Raw genomic sequence first — 19847 nt, 5'->3', positions numbered from 1 at the left:
ATATTGAAATGTTAGAATAATTTAAATGTTAAATTGAAAAACGTTTCACTCATTTTCAGCATTCATTTTTAACTATATTGTCAAAAGAAATTAACTCCACAGTTCACTGGTACATTGACATGAATGTGATTTGTAACAATAGTTAAAAATAACTAATAATTAGCATCTAGTTTGCACATCAGCTTTGAGGCTTAGTTAAACACTGTATTCTCAAAAGAATCCAATGTGTAATTTGAAGAATTTACTGAAGTGTCTTTGGACCCCAAAACCACAACTAGGTCAGATGTTCAACACATATATATTCAACCATGTTAGCAGATCAAACACTAGAGGGTTGGGGAATGACCACATAATCTTCAAAATGCATTGCTCGAGAACATTGCTTCATAATAGTTTTCGCCATTGCTTCAAAAAAGTTGTTCTTCATCTCAATAACTTTCTTTGACAATTAATTCATATACATATTACCTTTTCGTGTAAAATAATTGTGACTATTTTTTTCATTTACTCTTAATTTTTTGAATGATCAAATTATAGTCTAGAATCATGACTTTCAGCTCTGTGAAGCGACTACCTGGATTAATGTTACCAGGGCCATTCATAATTTTTAAAATTCCTGTTCGATTACTTTGAAATCTTATTTCTAGTGGACCATTCCAATTTTCTTATCCTTCTGCATTACTTAAATTCCCAGAACCAGCTCTCATTTAGGTTATTCTATGAAGCAAACTGTCACAATTATTTTTTAATATCCAATGTTGTATTTGCTATTTCAGATAGAATATCCAGTACTTACTACATTTTTAACAGTTAAAGATCATATACAGTCCCACAAAAAGTTGTTTGCTTTACTACACTCACTTGCAATATTATTAGAATTCAGTATTTAAAACTGCTTTTTAATATCTACGTGGCCTCCTTCTATCCATCTCAAACTTCTTCAGTGATAGACTTATTTGCTCCTCAGCAGACAGCTCCTCAACCCAAGAAGTCCATATTTCTCAAACACTCATCATGCATGACAGATATGTCTCCAACTGATTTAAGCTTCCATTTTTGGGGGGCTTGTTTCCTGGCTATGTGAACTCAGTGCTATCAGTGACAGAATTTTGTGGACATTTAGGATTATAGCCCATTGATATTTAAGAACAAGAGTATTTTTGGTTTGATGAGTCATTGTTTACAGGCAACAGGAATTTGTAGAGAATTAAAGATAGATGAATAAAGGATTTTCAGAAGCTACAAAAGAATTTACAAATGACAGGCTGATCCCAATCAGTGATTCCTGACCCCATTTCTGTACCCTTTACTTGCTAGCACATAATAATGATAAGGGTAGTGAGTCTAAACCCTCACTCACAACCTAGACAGCTCCAATGTGGTAAACAGATATCTCTTAGCACCCACCCACCTTCATTTGTACAGAGTTGGAACAGCATTGATATGATTCATGGTCAATGGAGTCAGAAGTGTCAGTTTGGAGTCAGGAAACATTTGATAGGTAAGTTCAAAAGGTCTTCTCCATGTCCCTCCATGCTAGCTCAATTTCTACTCATGCCCCATACACAATACCAATGACCTCTCACACTGTCCATACAATCACATGACCCTTCCATCGCTAATCACCCAATACACATTTTGTACAGGACAAATAATTTTGTACGAATGTCCAACTTATGAACTTTCATACTTACAAACATGATCTCATGCAAGGATGTAATTTTAAAGATCTGACACACAGGCATTTTCTGTACTTATGAACAGCTCCTTTACACTGTCCTGTATTATGTTCTGATTTGTGTATAAATAGACCAGCAAATAGATTTCGGAATGGAACCCATTTGTGTTTGTAACAATTTCATACACGAAACTGCTTAGAAAAGAAACTCATTTAATTTTTTTTTAAAACACTGGTGTGCCTAGAAAAGGTTCAATCAAATAGATAATTCAAAGTAACTACCCATTCACCACAATCCCTTTATTGGACAGGATTTTCAATAAGCATACAGATTAAGGTTAAGATTAATGATAGTGCCAATGTTTACATCTATGTGCTTGCACCTCCCTTACCTCACTAGAGTACCTGGCTCCTGAATAAGGAATTCCCATGATGGCTAGATATTGGCATTGTAAAGGCCACTCTCTCAAATGCTTTCACCGAGCACCTGAAACCACTCCGTCTCGGTTGTCTCCAAATACAGCCATGTGCTCTCAGCCAAATGGCACTATGGACAATTGAACCTAAGTCCTTGGTACCTGAACTCACCCACCTCTATGTAGTGACCATGCTGTCCCAGTCATTCTGCGAAGGCTAATGGCCTGAACTAACTACCCAGTTACTGGCTTCATATACCTGCCAGTACATAGATGCCCAATACACATGCTGCAAAATTCAATCAGGTTCATAAAATGACTAAGGAACACTATGACTAAGGAACACATTCTGGGAACAAAAGCCCAGAATGCAGATAATCTCTGAATTTAATGTGACCTCTGTCATTTATTTTCCTCTATTTCCCAACTGACAATAAGCTTAGAACCCTAACAATCAGCAGAGGTTTATAAGAAGTAGGCATCCAGACTGTCCTTGTCCTTGGTTGATTTTGAGACCATTAACTCCTCTCTGGCTTGAAGTTGCTTATTTCCACAAGACCAAACTCTCTGCTGTTTTCCTATTTTCATTAACTCTCAGGATGTGAGTCAAAGCTGGTAAGGCCGCATTTATTGCCAATAGTTAATTGCGCTGAGACAAGTGTTCGACTAGATTATATGATCACATCCTGGAGCGCTGCTTAAATTTTCTGACTCAAAGGAGAGGATGCTATCAGTGGGGGTGGGTTGACATTTCCTTTGGAAAGCTAAAATAGAAAATGAGGCTAGGACAGCAAAATATATAATGTCAAGCATTTCTAAAGATTTTGTCAGCAAGTGAATATAAAATGGAAATTTTTGGGCCAAAGTTGACACCACAGGCAGCCCCTCCATCCTCTCCAGTTCTGCCAAATTGTGTTCATGATGTCATCACCAATACTCCTGCCTAGCAAGGTTCCTTGAAAACTGCAGAGCTAATGAAGTCAGCATGGATGTAAGATACACCAGGAAAAAATGTCAGAATGTGGAGAAAACATATGTCTTAACATTTAAGTGCACATTTTCTTGCTATGGGGCCAATTAGGAGGGCAAGGTGCTAAGGCTAGCATCCGCAGTTATTGAGGTCTGATTAATCATGCAAAACCAGGGTTGCCTTGAATCAGTTGGTTTTGATTTCCATGCAACCCTCACTCTCCCAAAAACAAAAATATATATTGCAAGGAAAGTTGGATCTTGGGACATTTTCTAGTCTCGACATTGATTAGTTTGACTCTTATGCATTAGTGAAACCTCCCCAGTGCTCTCTACCACCTTTTCAAAGGCAGGTAGGGATGACCAATAAATGCCAGCCAGTAAAGCCCTTATCCTATGGATGAGTTAAAAATTACAATTGTCTAGCTTTTCTTTGAAATCTTGGTGAATTTTGGTCACTTGCCTGACAAAAGTAAATATCTCATGCAATTGCTTTTCATTGTTGGGCTTATCTAATCACTTCAGGATGTTAGTGAGTTTTGAGAAGATTTGTAGCTCAGGTGGAGGTTCTGGATGTACTTTGTTCACTGAGCTGAAAAATTCATTTTCAGACGTTTCGTCACCATACTAGGTAAAATCATCAGTGAGCCTCTGAATGAAGTGGTATGGCCCACTTTCTATTTATGTGTTTAGGTTTCCTTGGGTTGGTGATGCCATTTCCTGTGGTCATGTCATTTCCTATAGTGATGTCATTTCCGGTTATTTCACTTAGGGGGTGGTAAATGGGATCCAAGTCAATGTGCTTGTTGCTAGAGTTCCAGTTGGAATGCTTCACAAATTCTTGTTTCTGTTTCTGTTTGGCTTGTCATTTACAAAATACCTTGCAAGAACTGTAACAAACACTGCATTGGTCAAACAGGCTGAAAACTAGCCACCAAGATACATGAACATCAACTAGCCACAAAAAGACATGACCTACTCTCATTGGTATCTTTACATACAGATGAGGAAGGACACCACTTCGACTGAGACAACACATCCATCCTATGACAAGCCAAACAGAGACACGCACGAGAATTCCTAGAAGCATGGCATTCCAACTGGACCTCTATCAACAAACATGTTGACTTGGATACCATTTACTACCCTCTGAGAAAAAGAACCAGAAATGTCATCACCACAGGAAATGATGTTACCATAGGAAATTATATCACCAATCCAAGGAAACCTAAACACATAAATAGAAAGCAAGCCATGCCAGCAGCACTTCATTTGGAGGGTCACTGATGATGCTACCTACTATGGTGATGAAATGTCGGAAAACGAATCTTCCAGCTCAGTGAGCAAACCTACATCCAGAGCTTCAGGATCTCTTATTCTGATGGAAACCAATGGAGTTTTCCATCAAAACTGGCATTTTTTTTTAATGAAAAGCATATTTATCAAAACAGAAGAATTCAAATTATAGAGTTATTATATATTTAGGACACGCTGCCTCTAAAAAATATTCCTGCTCCACAGCCAAATATCTGCTAGTTTTATTCCCTATGTTACATGCCTCAAATGAAGAAAGCCTACTAAAGCAAAGAGGAAAGCATAGTCTTATAAAATGCAATGATGCTATCCCTCTCCTCCACCAGCCTGAGCCCATCCAACCTGCTGGTGAACCATTATTCTGTCATAGTCTAAGCTTTAAATCTTTAATAATTATTCTGGGATTGAAAAAAAGTCAGCAATAACTCTATTTGGAATTAGCTATTTCTTGAAATGAAAGGGACAAGGAGATTAATTCCTTATAAAGGAATTAAACATAACATGCTAATGAGCCATCACTGAGAAGACAAATTAGAGGGAACATGAACAAACGGCTTGCTGGGAGAGAGGAAGTAACACTGCTTGATAATCTGCAACCTTGTGACAAATTGACAATTAAGATTACCTGCAGAAAGAATGTCCTGCGGTAAAGGAGTTAATGTCAGGAAAGTTTTGTGTTGAGCAGACAGTTAATGCCGAATGTCAGAAGGAACACGGAAGCTACTTCTGATAAGAAGGCAAGTTATAAACTTGAGAACTCCAGAAGTGTAATCAATGTACAGGATGAACAGATCTAAAGGATCATCAATAATTTCACATCTGAAACTTCATAAGACAGAAATTCCTATCGGAATTCAATTACAGAATTATTCAGTGGCAGAACTTTGAAGAATAATACTGCATATGAATTGAACACTGGACATCTAGAGACAGCTGTAGTTGGTTGGAATTGTGCCTAAATTCCATCATAAATGAGAGAATTGCTCAGTTGAGTTGTGAGGTTTAACATGTTTACTTGAGGGGTCTTATTTTGGTTGCCACATGCAATAAAGCTTCAATCATTGTTTCAGTCTTTAATTGTCTGCGAGATACCTTAATAAGCAGCTGAATTAAAGGTAGTTTCTGGGAATTAAAACATAACAATTCAATTTTATTTCAAGTTGAAAATGAAATGGTTTTTCTCACTGCTGAGGTTATAGAAGAGACTTGCAATGTTTTTGGCTTGCTCCATACCAAATGTAATCTTATCCCCAGTGTCCCCATTTTATCTGTGGTGACATGTCTGGTGAGATTTTGATGACAATTTTCGAAGAAGACTTGTGGGTAAGGTGGTGATAGGCGAAAGTGAGGACTGCAGATGCTCGCGATGAGAGTCAAGATTAAAGTGGTGCTGGAAAAGCACAGCAGGTCAGGCAGCATCTAAGGAACAGGAAAATCGACGAATCGGGCAGGAATCCTTCATCAGGAAAATGTGGGTAAGGCGGTGATGTCAATGTTCATTGTTTTTACCATGAAACTACCTCACTGTTCCTTCTGGAAAGCAAGTAAAACATTATTTGTTCTCAATATTGTCCTTAGACACCACTACAAAAAAATTAAAAGTGATATAAGAGTTTTCTCAGTTTCTTACGTGTCTAACATTTGAGGGTTGGCTACTTCCTGAGAACAAGTGCAGGGATTATGTTGTTTATTAACCCATACCCAGTGTTTGAAATGCAGCCAGCATACCAATATATAAGCACAGATTCCTTGTTGTTCATTGTCTGTACACATAAGCAGATGACCCAAAATTATAACTGCCCTCAGATGCTGCCCGACCTGTGTGCCACACTTTTTGACTCTGACTTCCAGCATCTGCAGTCCTCACTTTCTCCCAGCACTTCTTCAATGTAGCATGAACTGATTGGAGGGAGCAGGGTGCTGGACTCATTCTGAAAGAGAACATGACCGGGAAACAGTGATAAGCCCATAACATACGAGGGTGCTGGCTGCAAGGTTCTTGCTACATTGACATACATTGTAGATAACATGAGGATGAGCTCCTTAAGGCACATCAACAAAAGCAAGTGGGAACAGATAGCCATTGCAGTCAATACCCCTAGGCCCTGGATATTATGGGACAAAAATATGGTCACTAAATGATCTTCAAATGCCATATCTTACCAATTGTGCATCTAGCCTCAGCCAAGACAGCCACTATGCTGGTTTAGGAAAAGCTGGGAATGGAATCCATTTGTCAATTCTGCTGCAATTTCTATCAATCAGATGCATACCAAACACTCATCTCACATATCTCAGCCTCACACACCTAACATTGCTACAAATGCCACATCCACATATCAATGGTTGGTACACACCTACAAACATTTCAACATGACAGAAATATCAACTAAAAATGGCATTCACTGGTACACTTTCCTTTCACTTGCAAGATAAGGTGGTGCACAAACAGCAGCAACAGGAGTTAATTATTAGGAGGACAGAATTCGCAACTTGTGCTATTTCCTATGAAGGAGTTGGTACTAGCTATTATTGGAACAACCATTGTTAAGACCAGAATTAGTGGCAGGGTGAGTCAATTGAACATGACAGTATCCTCCAACCTAATGCTCTTTCTCAGATTCCATTTATGTCTCATCCTGCAATCGGGCATTAGCCATTCCTGAAGAAGGGCTAATGCCCGAAACGTCGATTCTCCTGTTCCCTAGATGCTGCCTGACCTGCTGCGCTTTTCCAGCAACACATTTCCATCTCTGATCTCCAGCATCTGCAGACCTCACTTTCTCCCCATTGTGGGAGAACAGTAAAACAAAATAAACAGCTACAAATGACCCCAATGAAGGAATTGCTTACACTTTTTGCAATATTTAACAAATCTGAATCAAAGTAAATTCAACATGATTTAACAGGAAAATTATACCTAACTAAAATGGTAAAGTTCAATTTAGTCAATGTAACAAAGAAATGTGAAAGAGAAACAGAAGGTGATGGAGAAACTAAGCACAACTGGCAGCACCTGCAGAGAGAGAATCAGAGTTCACATTTTGAGTCCAGTGACCCTTTGTAAGAACTGAAAATTGGTGGGAAAGGGTGATATTTATAGTGATAATGGGATGAGGAATATTGGGAGGGGCCAGGGCTAGAATAGTGTGCATGGAGATGGTGCCTAGCGAGAGAGAAAGAAAAAGGGATAGGCAAACAAAGAGATGGCTGATGATAAGCAAAGTGAGATATAAATGTTGGGTGGGGTGCTAATGAAAATTGTAAGTGACTGAAAATGGGTTGTCTCTATGGGAACAACCCATACAAAATAGGACCTAGATGTGTGGGGGAAGACTAACAAATATAAAGGGTGTTCACCGAGAAGGAACAACACCCCACCTTATGCCAAGGTACCTTACAGCCTCTGGACTCAACATTGAATTTAACACTTGTAATAAAGATTTGTAAACAACTTGAAACCCATCCTTTCCAGTGTGGAAATGGTGGACAAGTCCTTGAGCACACATCTGGATTGAATCTTGATGCAGAACCTGACAGCCAATGACTCAGCTTCCATTGCAAAAAATGACTATCCATGCAACATCTGTGTGTTTTATTGGAAGCTGCCATAATAATTCTGGATGCCACTCTGTACAGGGACCACCTAGATGTTACAACGCATCTGTTATCCAATCCATGCACTTCCTCCAGATACTTATGGATTCCTATTCAGAATCCCCTATTACCTCTATCTCCCTTTTCCTGTTCGCTGTTGAGCAGTATTTCCTGTACTGTTAACTTTCCAGTGATGTGCATGACAAGAGAAATTTTTATCATGCCTCCAAATCTGCCAACAACAGTCATGAAAACAAATCTTTCACAATTTGATTCACTCCATATATCAAGACATGGTTGGAGGCATTATGTACTACAAAGACTATGGAGCTTGACAACATTTTGTTACTAGAAGATGTGGGCTCTGGTTCTTGCCACACTCTTGGCCAAGCATTGGCATCTACTGAAAAATTATGTAAGTTTCCCAGTTATGTATTGTACATAAAAAGCAGGATAAATCCACTATTCTGATAATCAGTAAAGTGATGGGAACGTATCATCAACAGTGCTATCAAGCAGACTTGCTTACTAGTAACCTGCTCACTGATGTTCAACATGCTGGAGCCACTCATCCTCCTCAGCTCAGTACGGCGTTGGTCTTAACATGGGAAAAAGAGCTGGATTTCACAGGCGAGGTGAGAGTTACAGCACTTGACATTTAAGGTCACACTAGACTGAGTGTGGCATCAGAAACTCTTATAAATCTGGAGTGTATAGGAATCTGGGGAGAAATCTCCACTGGTTGGATTTATGCTTAGCACAAAGGAAGGTGGTTATGATTATTGGAAGTGATCATCTCAGCTCAAGTTCATCTCTGTAGGAGTTCTTCAGGGTAGTCTCCTAAGCCCAACCATCTTCCACTGCTTCACCAATGGCCTTTCCTCTATCATAAGGTCAGAGTGAGGATGTTCACCATTGATTACATTATGTTCAGCACCATTCGCAACTCCTCAGATACTTAAGTATGTCCAAATTGAGCAACATGAGGCTTGCGATGAGAAGTGACAAATAACATTCATTCCACTATGACTATTTCCATCAAGAGAGAATCTGAAATCAATCCTTGACATTTAATGGCATTGCCATCAACTTCTCCCCCTCTACTGACATTCTTGAGGTTACCATTGACCAGAAACTGAACTGGACTAGCTATATAAAAACAGCGGCTACAAGAGCAGGTCAGAAGCTAGGAATACCGTAGTGAATACCTTATCTGCTGACTTCACAAAGCCTGTTCACAACTTACAAGGCACAAGTCAGGAGTGTCATAGAATACATGCCTGATGAATGCACCCCCAATAATACTCAAGAAGCATACTATCAGCCAAGACAAGCTCCAACTTGATTGGTACCACATCCACAAACATTCACTCCCTCCACCACCAACTCTCAAATCAGCAATGTGTACCACTTACAAGGTGCACTGCAGAAGTTCAACAAGGCACCACCCAAACCCATAACCATGTCCATCTAAAAAGACAAAAGCAACAGATACATGGGAACATTAGCAACTCCAAATTCCCCTTCAAGCCTCTGATCATTCAGACTTGGAAATATTTTACCATCATTTCACTGTCTCTGAGTTAAAATTCTGGGAATCCCTCCCTAATGGCATTTTGGGACTACCAATTGGACTACAGCAGTTCAACAAGACAGCTCACCATCACCTTGTCAAGAATGGGCAATAAATGTGGGTCCAGCCAATGATGCCCACATCCCATGAATAAATGAAACAAATGTCAGTGAAAAGTCCTGACACACCATTCCCTGTAGATTTCAACAATATAAAGCAATTATGGAAAACACCAAAAATGAGGAAGTGTAGCAACATTAACACAAATACAATGAACAACTAACCTGTAAATTGTTCATGATCACTTGCAATTAAATTGCAGGGTTGCTTTTCAAGCTGTTCAATGCACCCTCAGCTTTGTGAGATTAACAGGGGCTGTCTATGGATGTGACATTCCAAAAAAACAGCAATGTAGTCACTTCAGCATAGCATGGTCTGTAGAAAATTGCAGTCTTCAAGCAGGCATTAACTATGTACATTAATCCCAACACAAATTTAGCATCAGGTCTGTAATGTGGCACCCACAGTGCCAACACAGGTGCCAACAAGCCAATTTGTGGCATTCAAGCAGCAACAAGTTCATAGAAACAAGGTTTACGCAATTCTAAAGGAAGCTCCGTAATACATGTCATTATTAGATAACATTGTATGCCGTATCCTTAGGTGATGGTTACAATCATTTACTAAATCAATATTTTGTGCTGCGAAATTAATATTTTATTTTGACTATAATAAAAGGACCGTAGCATGGAGGCATTCTTTTGATTATTGTAGGAAAGGTTGGGCTCTAAATTGATATTTTCAAGCAGTACATCCAGACTTCGTGGAGGTTAGTAGAACTAATAAAAAAAGTCATTAGAAATCTAGAATTTTTAGGTACATTTATTAGGCCAACTGTAGCTAAGTGTGAACAGCTTTGGGAAGCCTGACCTAAAATTGCTAAAGGCTGAGCTTAGAACTATGAGTTTAAAGGACACATTGACTCAACTGTCAATGTTTATCACAATATAAGCTAAATTTAACGAATATGTTAATCATGAAAGTTGATGTTATTTGCGGGTCTTAAACTAATGTTATACAACTGACTAATTAAAGGCCAAGCTATAGTTATAGTTTCCTTCTTGTAGTTTAATGTTGTTCTACTGAAAATTTAATATAATAAGATTCAATTTAATATTAAGTAAAATTTTTGTTTGTGTTGAATGGATGGATGGTTGAAATCATGGACAGGTGTAGAGGATGCCCCCCACTACATCTCACAAAGCAGGTGGAGGAAACAGACATGAACATGCAATTTTACCATGGGCAGCACAGTGGCTCAGTGGCTAGCACTGATGCCTCATATCACCAGGGACCTGGGTTTGATTCCAGCCTCGGGTGACTGTCTGTGTGGAGTTTGCATATTCTTTCCGTGTCTCCGTGGATTTCACCCAGGTGCTCCAGTTTCCTCCCACAATCCAAAGATGTGCGGGTCAGGTGAATTAGCCAGGCTAAATTGCCCATAGTGTTCAGGGATGTGTAGGTTAGGTTAGTTTGTGTTAGGTGCATTAGTTAGGTGCATTCTATGGATGGTCAAAATAGGCCAACCACTGACTGATGTTCTCAGAGAAAAGAATCAATCATGGATTGTTGGTGTCAAAGAAATGGACCAATAAGAAATTGTGTATGTGTCAAGGAGGGAATTGGATATCTAAAGTAGACCTCAGAATACAGGTGATAGTAATAGTTTACAGAATTGCTGGAATCAGCGAGACTATTAAATATTTGTGGCTTGTGTATTGGTACACTTTATCTAATTCCTCTTTTGTTGCTAGCAATTATAGAAGCATCTAATGTGTGTCATTTTCCCTGACAGTAGATGCTTTCTGCTCAGATTATTTGAAAAGAAATATTTAGACTGGTGAAGTTCTTCAGTCCAGACTCCATTTTAAGCAATTAAACAATCACAAATGCATCAGCTAGATGATCTCAATGGTATGACTTTCATTCAGAACCCAAGGAATTAGTATTCACAATCATTTCTTCAGAGCATCTCAGCAAACAGACGTTGCATCAGAATTTTTGACTCTTGTCTCTGTTTCAAGACTTCTTGGAGTCTAATTTTAGTCTGCTTTTACAATTAGCCTAAGGAAATAAGTTTGCAATATATATTTCACAACTTCACACTGTGTTGATGTGCTCAGTGAACTAATGTTTCAGATTGCACTGCTTTTTAACTGTAGAAAAGGGATTTTGAGTATTTTTGAGCAAGTTTAAATATGGATTACCGTGCTAATCAACAAATTAAATTTGTCTATATAGAAGATGACTTCAATTTTATTATAAACCAAAATCATTGTGGAACATTGCCCATTTTCTACGGTGCAATGCATCATACATATTTAACATTGCTTTCTCCATAGCAACAGCATGCACGAGGTATGCAGATGATAACGTCAATAAAACAAGCACATTATGATATTTCTCATTTTTCTTAAGAAATAATAGTAGTGGGATCCGATGTAATGCTATTCAAAGTAATACATTTTGCAACCCTAACAGTCTTGAATAGTACATAGACATCTCTGTCTTAGTTTTATTATAGATCATTCAGATTTCTAGCATCCACAGTATTTTACTTTGATTAATATATTTCTGAATTAATTTTAAAAAACTTAGGATCAACATTACACAATCAACTTGTTCAATGTTTTACACTTTGCATACTAATATGGCCATGTTTTCCTTGTTGCACATAAATAATTTTGTTTGCATTTGTAAATGCACAAGTGTAAATAAGAGTTTTCTGATAGTAGTTACCAATGCAATGACTCCACTCAATATGTTCAGCAGTAAGTTTTCAATTGAGATGCAAGTATCACAACCAATTATTTCACAGATTTGAAGCAATTAATACTCTCCTTAACTGCTTACATTGTGATGTAATTTGATTTTATGTCGTTGTAGCCTGAGACTCCATGATCATGACTGATTTTACAAACAAAAAGTTATCTTAACAATTTTAACTTGTTATTGCATTCAAAATTAGAGTAGCTGTTCATGGACCGGGGAAGAGACCATGCAAAATGAAAAAAGTTAAGGAAAAATAAATGAAAATATTAAGGAACAATCCATCAAACATAACTTGAAACTTTATTTAAAAAAAAGATTCATGACTTCAAAAAGATCAGTGAAACTCATTGTTGGGTTAAAGAAACAGCTATGTCCTCTTACACAGTTATATTATCTCAATGGGGAAACAAAATATTAAATTATTAATTAAATATGCCATCCCTTAAAATTAATACCTTAGACAAATCTAATGTAAAATGGAAGTTGCATCAGAAATATTACATTCTTACAGATAGTGTTAAATGAAGCATGGAAGTGCACAGTATCCAGTGAAAGATTGCATTATCACGGCTTAAATCAGCCTGTTGGATTTCACATTCCTGTTGTTGTTACTGGGAGAAATTATATGTAATCACCTTGTGCGCACAGGCACAGATGGTGGTATTGATACCCATAAGGAACTGACATCCTTTGAGGAGATGACAGCATTACAGCAAAGACTATTATAGGCACACCCCTGCAGGAATATGAAATTACTCATAGCCCAGCTGCCATATACCTCATGTAGGCTAGTTGTTGGATTTGCAAAGTATACAACTTCTACAGTAATACACTCACAAAACAATATACAACAAAGACATTTGACACAGAAAAAATGCCTCAAGATGTTTCCCAGAAGAAAATGGACACTAAGGTGACAAGTGAAGAAGGAAAAGATTAGTTCAATAACCAGATGTGTTCTTCCAAAAGGTAGGTTTCATGCAGAATCACAACAAAAGCAACAGGCAGTGAGGTAGAGAAGTTTAGGGAGAAATTTTAAGAGGCTGGTAATGACACAGCAACCAGTTATGAAGTAGGAAAAGAATGAAGCACAGAGATGGGAGTCAGTATAAAAAAAGAGTTTAGAAAGAGAGGTGGCAGACCAACAGGGATTAAGGATAACTTTTCAGAGAAAGCATCGTCAAGCAATAATAGGTTTAGGAAACAATCACTGAGGTTGGCTTTCAATTCCAGATTAATTAATTAATTGATTGAATTTGCTGGTGGCTTCTTTCAGATATGCACATATCCTGGAATCCCAGTCTCAAAGGCTCATGATTCAAGGGTTTGGATTTTACCAGAACTCTGTGAATAGGTTAAGAGACTTGGGGGCAGAGGGAGGGAGTACACATGGGTGATTTAAAAAGCAAGAAAAGACAGTGGCGGTTGTTACAATAGTGCAGCTGAAATTCTTTCTGTAGTGTCTTTGTCCCAACCCTTCTTGCTGATATTAATCTGAGCTACAGATGTCATGTTGGGGAGAATGCTCATATTAAGCTTTTCACAGAGAAACATTATCTTGGTAAACAGTAAGCAAGTGTATTGTATGATACTTAATAGCCAATTACAATATGTATGATTTACCTGATGATCTCTTGTGAAACAGTAGGTTCAACCTGAGAATAAGTTTATATTACTGCAACTGAAACATTTACAGACAACTTTGAGAACACAGAGACTAATTCACTGCTTCACAGAGCATTCATCTATATCCTGATGGGTCCAAGTTATTTTAGTCAGTGACTTATGTAATATCTCTTCCCAAGCTTTTTCTGACTATTCAATTATTTTTAATTGTCAGGGAAACCTGTGGGAAAGGAATCTTTGAGAAAAAACAGCATTCACCAAGAAAGTCTTTAAACCTGTAGGATTGTTTCCCCAATGCACAGAAAAGGCAGATAAAGAAGATGAGTTGATTAAAATCAACCATTTTGAAGTAAAAACTGATTATTATTGTGCACCTGAAAGATGTGAAGACAGAACAGTTCCATTTGCTACATTTAAGTGAGTGAAAATCTCATAAAGTAGTCAAAGGGGCACCAATTATCCTGAATATGAAACATACTAAGAAGGAAACATACAAATTAAGTCTACTTCTCCATCTGGGAGAAGACTTTTTAAAAAAATCTTCATTTTACATAATTCCAGTCATCTTCAAATTTTGAAAATAATCATTTTTATCAGAGGTAGGTGTTCAATTCTGATTCTTTTAAAAGCTTTTCAATGCCAATTTACTGACATCAAAAAAATTCTTAAGTAGAAAATAAGAAGGCAGAAGTAAAAACAAATTTCTGAATAGTAAAGATTTATTAGCAATTTATCTTCAGTATGCAGTAAATAAATTAAAAATATACTTACAATATTTAAATATTCACTGAATATTCAACATTTAATACAACTGGAGTAATTACATTATTTAAAATGCTTGACAGTAAAACCATCTACAATAAATTTAGAATTCCTTCAGTAGATTTCAAATCAATCACTGAAATCAGGGTAAGTAACAGCAGTTAAATACAGCCGCAACAGAAAATGATATTACCAATGCAAGTAGATATAAGATATATAGAGTAGATTCTTCAGACAAGGAGTTAAACTGGAATGTCCGAAAAAGACAATTTGTGAGACACAGAATTGGTTGAGGATGCAATGCAGCAGACACTAAATCCGATAGTTCAGAATGAACAAGTAGTGATTAATTCCATTGAGAAAGAAAGAAAAATTCTAAAGGCAGGAACTACTATCAATAGCTAAAAAAAAGACAGTATCAAACTTAAACAGAAAGCATATAATTACATAAAGGTTGGTGGCTTTTCAGAAGTATTGACTGGAACTTGGTGCCCGTCAGTCCTGTTTGCCCATGTAACACCCAATGCAGCTGTGCTCTGTTGTGGACAAGAAGATCTTTGTCCAGCTCAATGTCTTCACCTAATCGTCTGAAGATTGCTCCCATTCTCCTAGTTCTTCCCTATGTATCACAGTATTTTATGGCCAGCTCCAGTCTTACAGAGCACAGCAAGTTAGGATGATGCAACACATTTTGCCCAGAGTGTAGTTGAGGGCACAGCAGACCACTCCAAGTTGCAGAACTAGAGCTTCAGTAACACTAGATGTGTTTCATTAGGGCCTAGTTGCAGCATGTACACCCAAGTGGTGAAGGTGAGTGATCAACACATTGCATCCAAAAAGGGACTGCCTGCGATGCTCTGACACTCTCCCCATCCTAGATCCATGTCAACCATTCCACTTTCCATTTCATTCATTGTTTTCTATCAGATAAATATAATCCACATAATGTAACATTTGCACATATGCAAACAAATGTTTACAAATAAAATATACCTGGGAGTTTAAAAACCCACTCTTCATGCACTTGCCCTTCCAATATCCTAATATCCAGCAAATTTGCCCAACAAAGTGATTTTGACTCTGCTCATACTGGGCATTGTCTGAGCCATGTTTCTGTTCCATTAAGCATCAGAAAATGGCAAATGATGGCAAGGACAGCAGGCAATTCCCACCTGTTCCTCAGCCCTGAGTCCATATGACCCCTTTCATCTCTCATTAGCATGTCAGTCCATTTCTACCCATCCCTCAGTGTAAACACCCACCACACTGAAGATCTGTCTGCCTGCCACCTAAACGCAACATTACACTTCATCATGCCCACTCTATTCCCTTATACTTCCCCTACACTGCTGGTCACTGCCAATAAATCCCTGAACCTACCTTACCAACAATTCCTATCCCCACATTCCCCATTCCCCCACTTAGCCTATCACACTCTGCGATGCTGTTCCACATACTCCATATACACCCCTTATCTTGGATGCTGCCTGACCAGCTGTGCTTTTCCAGTACCACACTCCCTGACCCCTTACCTTTGCACTATTTTGTCCCCACCTCCCCAAATGTCCCTGCTTTCCCCTCCAGGATTGCCCCCACCTGTTTTGGCAGTGATATAACAAAGGTCCTACAGGATTCACTTGCATACTCCTCAACTATGGAAGGATGGATCCCGAGGACTATATGCATACCAGATCTCTGACAAACTTCAACAAGCAGCCCCTCGACATGATGGAGAGCCCTGACCTCTCTCTTTGCAGACAATAGATAGTTTCCCTGAGTGCTGCTGCTTGGCCTGACAGCAGTGAATGTTACTCAGGCTGCAGTTGGACAGGTCCCCTGACAGCCAGTATCACAAGCTGATGGCACACAATGGACAAGCCCCTGGCCTGTGTATGAACAGCATCTGTGATGAACGTTATTGGGAACCACTGTCTAACAGCCGTATGTGACCTCTTGTGTGGAATGAAGATGAGGGCCATCCAATCTTCAGCGTGGCCATTTGGTTGAATATATGTACAGGAGTTAAACTATCTTGTTTATCCAAAATGGCGGTTAGGAATGGCTTCTGAGCTGGAGCTTGTCCACTTCAACCACTTTTCTTTCTTCTTTTCTCACTTTTATTTCCTTCTTCTCTTTTTTTCTTAGTTTTTTTTCTCTACTTACCTTCTGGAAGAAGTTTAGTCATGGAGGCAGCAGCAACAGCAACAGTGATCGAGCCCAGATTGGGGATTTTGGTCGGCTGGGCAAACTCTGGTGGTCGGCAGCATTGCAGAAGCAGCTGGGGCCCAGTGCAACACCAGTGTGAGACAGCTGGTGAGATCCTCAGAAGACAATCGGTGGCAAGTAGGCAGCGCAGAGATCAAGCCCAACGCAGGGGGAAGATTAAGGGCAGTGCAAGAGAGAGAGCGAGCATTCATGGGGAAATGCCAGCATGAAACAAATGCAGGTCAATAGCTAAAGAAGGACTGTAATTTGAAAATTTTAAATTCATTTCTTATTTATTACTTTATACTGAGAAGAACTGTAATGTTGAGCTTTTAACTTATTTCTTTATTTTTCTACATTTTAACCTAAGATTTTGTCCCTAGGTGCCTTGTACCTAAGATGGCACTGTGAAATGTACCATTGTAAACTTTTCACTGGACTCCTGTGCCCCTGTACTTGAGTACACATGATAACAAAATCTAATTCTAATTCTAAACTGATGTCTCAGTGTGCCATTATGTCAAAATTACTCTCATCTTGGGCACATTCTGACTGATAGGCAATCTACCTAGGTGACCACCCAAAACAACATGTCAATGCAAAAGAAGTGACAGCTTTTGGCTCTGGCTAAAGCATTAAAGTGCTAACAGGAAATGCAAGACATGGAGGTAGGTGTAAGTGAGCAAACACAGAGAGCAAATGAGCAGTCTTGAAATTCAGTCTGGCCTAATCCATGAACTGTGTGCCTTTCCCTGTGCACTAAGTGTCCCAGAAGCAGCAGGTGTCCAATATTATTTGCCAGTGTGCCTTGCAATTCAAGTCCGAGCTTCCTCAGCTTTCTACAAATGGATCACAGAAGGTTGTGAAGAGTTGGCACAAGCTGGATGTCAGTGTTTGCTGAGGGTGGGGGGGATGGTGGTGGTGGTGTTGTGTGGGCCTGTGGCTGGTGCACCTCTGAGTTGCTGCTTAATGTTGAGCAACATGGAGGCTCTTCTCACAGCCAGTAATGAGCTGAAGTCACTTGGTCCCTGCTTTCAATCCCATGTTGAGATTTCTCAATGTCTGGCAGGTTTGGTGAGTTTCCCTAAGATAGGAAGGTGAACATTAATAAGATGAGTTGACACATTAATAAAGACATTTAGCAAGCTAGAATCTCCCTTAATTGACAACTTCCATTGCCAAACAAAAAATTTGCCATGCCGTTTATTAAAAGCATAAAGTGTAGTAAGTTGCTCACATAGTTGAGATCGCCCCAGCCAGACATTTTGCACAATGAGGTTCACACCATCATACCCTTCCAACATCATTGGAAGAAATTCCATACTACAAAGACATATCTATCATTATATGACAAAATACCTCCTTTGGATGATCTATCTCAACCATTTCTCTGTGTAATAGGTAAATTCTTTCAAACAGTTAAGACAAAGATTTATCCAATCCATTTGAAACTTGACACCAGGGTGTGTTTTACTGTAGTAACTGAGAAACAACCCTTGGTTCAGAAAATGTAATTGCATCTTCCTATTTTTTTCTCTCTTACACATAGACACACTTATCTTTTACAAAATAACTCCTGTAATGTTTTGTTTGTTAAGGCTAAGTTGTTCTACCAAATCCATTCAAAGATATAATTAGTTAAAAGACAGCTGCAGCTTACAAACAGACCCATGTTAATATAGACGTTATAAGTAGTACACACTCCGTTTTTTCAATTATAATCTCAGGGAGAGGAAGCAAACAACTTTTAAGTAAACATAGAGTGCATACTTTGAAGTATAATTAGTTTTGAATCTAAGTATCAACTTGTTAAATTATATCTAAGTATGTGAGCTGAAGAGTGAGAAAGTGAATAGAGTCTGTGAGAAGATTTGTAGCTCGGGTGCTCATTGTTGTGGTTCTGTTTGCCGAGCTGGGAATTTGTGTTGCAGACGTTTCGTCCCCTGTCTGGGTGACATCCTCAGTGCTTGGGAGCCTCTACAAACCATTACAAATGCCGGAGGAAACATCACGGAAGCGCTTCACAGGAGGCTCCCAAGCACTGAGGATGTCACCTAGACAGGGGACAAAACGTCTGCAACACAAATTCCCAGCTCGGCGAACAGAACCACAACAAAGTGAATAGAAGATAGTTGTGGTTGATATATTTCATTACATTTTTGGAAAATGTTACTGTCAAAGGATAAGAAGAGCAAATGTACGTAGTAAACTTAGATTTTGGAAAACTGTTAATAGAGTCTCCCATAGGAGGTTGATAATAAAATTAAAGATCTTGGGATAAGAGGTAAGGTGTTGGCAAAGTTTAATGATTGACTAACAGACAGAAAAAGGAGAGTAGGGGTAATTGGCCTTTCTCATACTGACAGGTTGTGACTGGAGGGGTACCAAAAGGATCAGCTTTTCAAAACATACGTCCATGATTTGGAGATGGGTACCAAACGTAATGTTTCAAAATTTGTCAATGAGAAGCTGAGTGGGAATATGTGTTGCGAGGAAGATTTAAAGCAGCTTCAGAAGAATTTTAACAGACTTAATGACTGAACAAGAATATGGCAGCTGGAACATAATTTGGAAACATGTCACATTATCCACTGAAGGCTAACATACAGTAAGCTTTAAGAAGATTAATGGAATGTTAACCTTTATTTCAAGATGAGTGTAGAAATAGTGAATCTTGGTTGAATTAAAGAGGAACTTAGCTAGATGGAACCAGGAGTACTACGAGCAGGTTGGTCTCCTTGCTTCAGAAAAGTATTATTGCCAGTGAAAAAATGCAACAAAAGTTCATCAGCCTTGTTCCTGGAATGGCAATCATTCATTCCTAATTAATTGCTATACCAATATACTAAACTTTTGCAATTCATGGGAGACGTGT

This window comes from Chiloscyllium plagiosum, chromosome 4 (genome assembly GCF_004010195.1).
Source record: "Chiloscyllium plagiosum isolate BGI_BamShark_2017 chromosome 4, ASM401019v2, whole genome shotgun sequence".
NCBI lineage: Eukaryota > Metazoa > Chordata > Chondrichthyes > Orectolobiformes > Hemiscylliidae > Chiloscyllium > Chiloscyllium plagiosum.
This window is presented reverse-complemented; position numbering follows the sequence as displayed.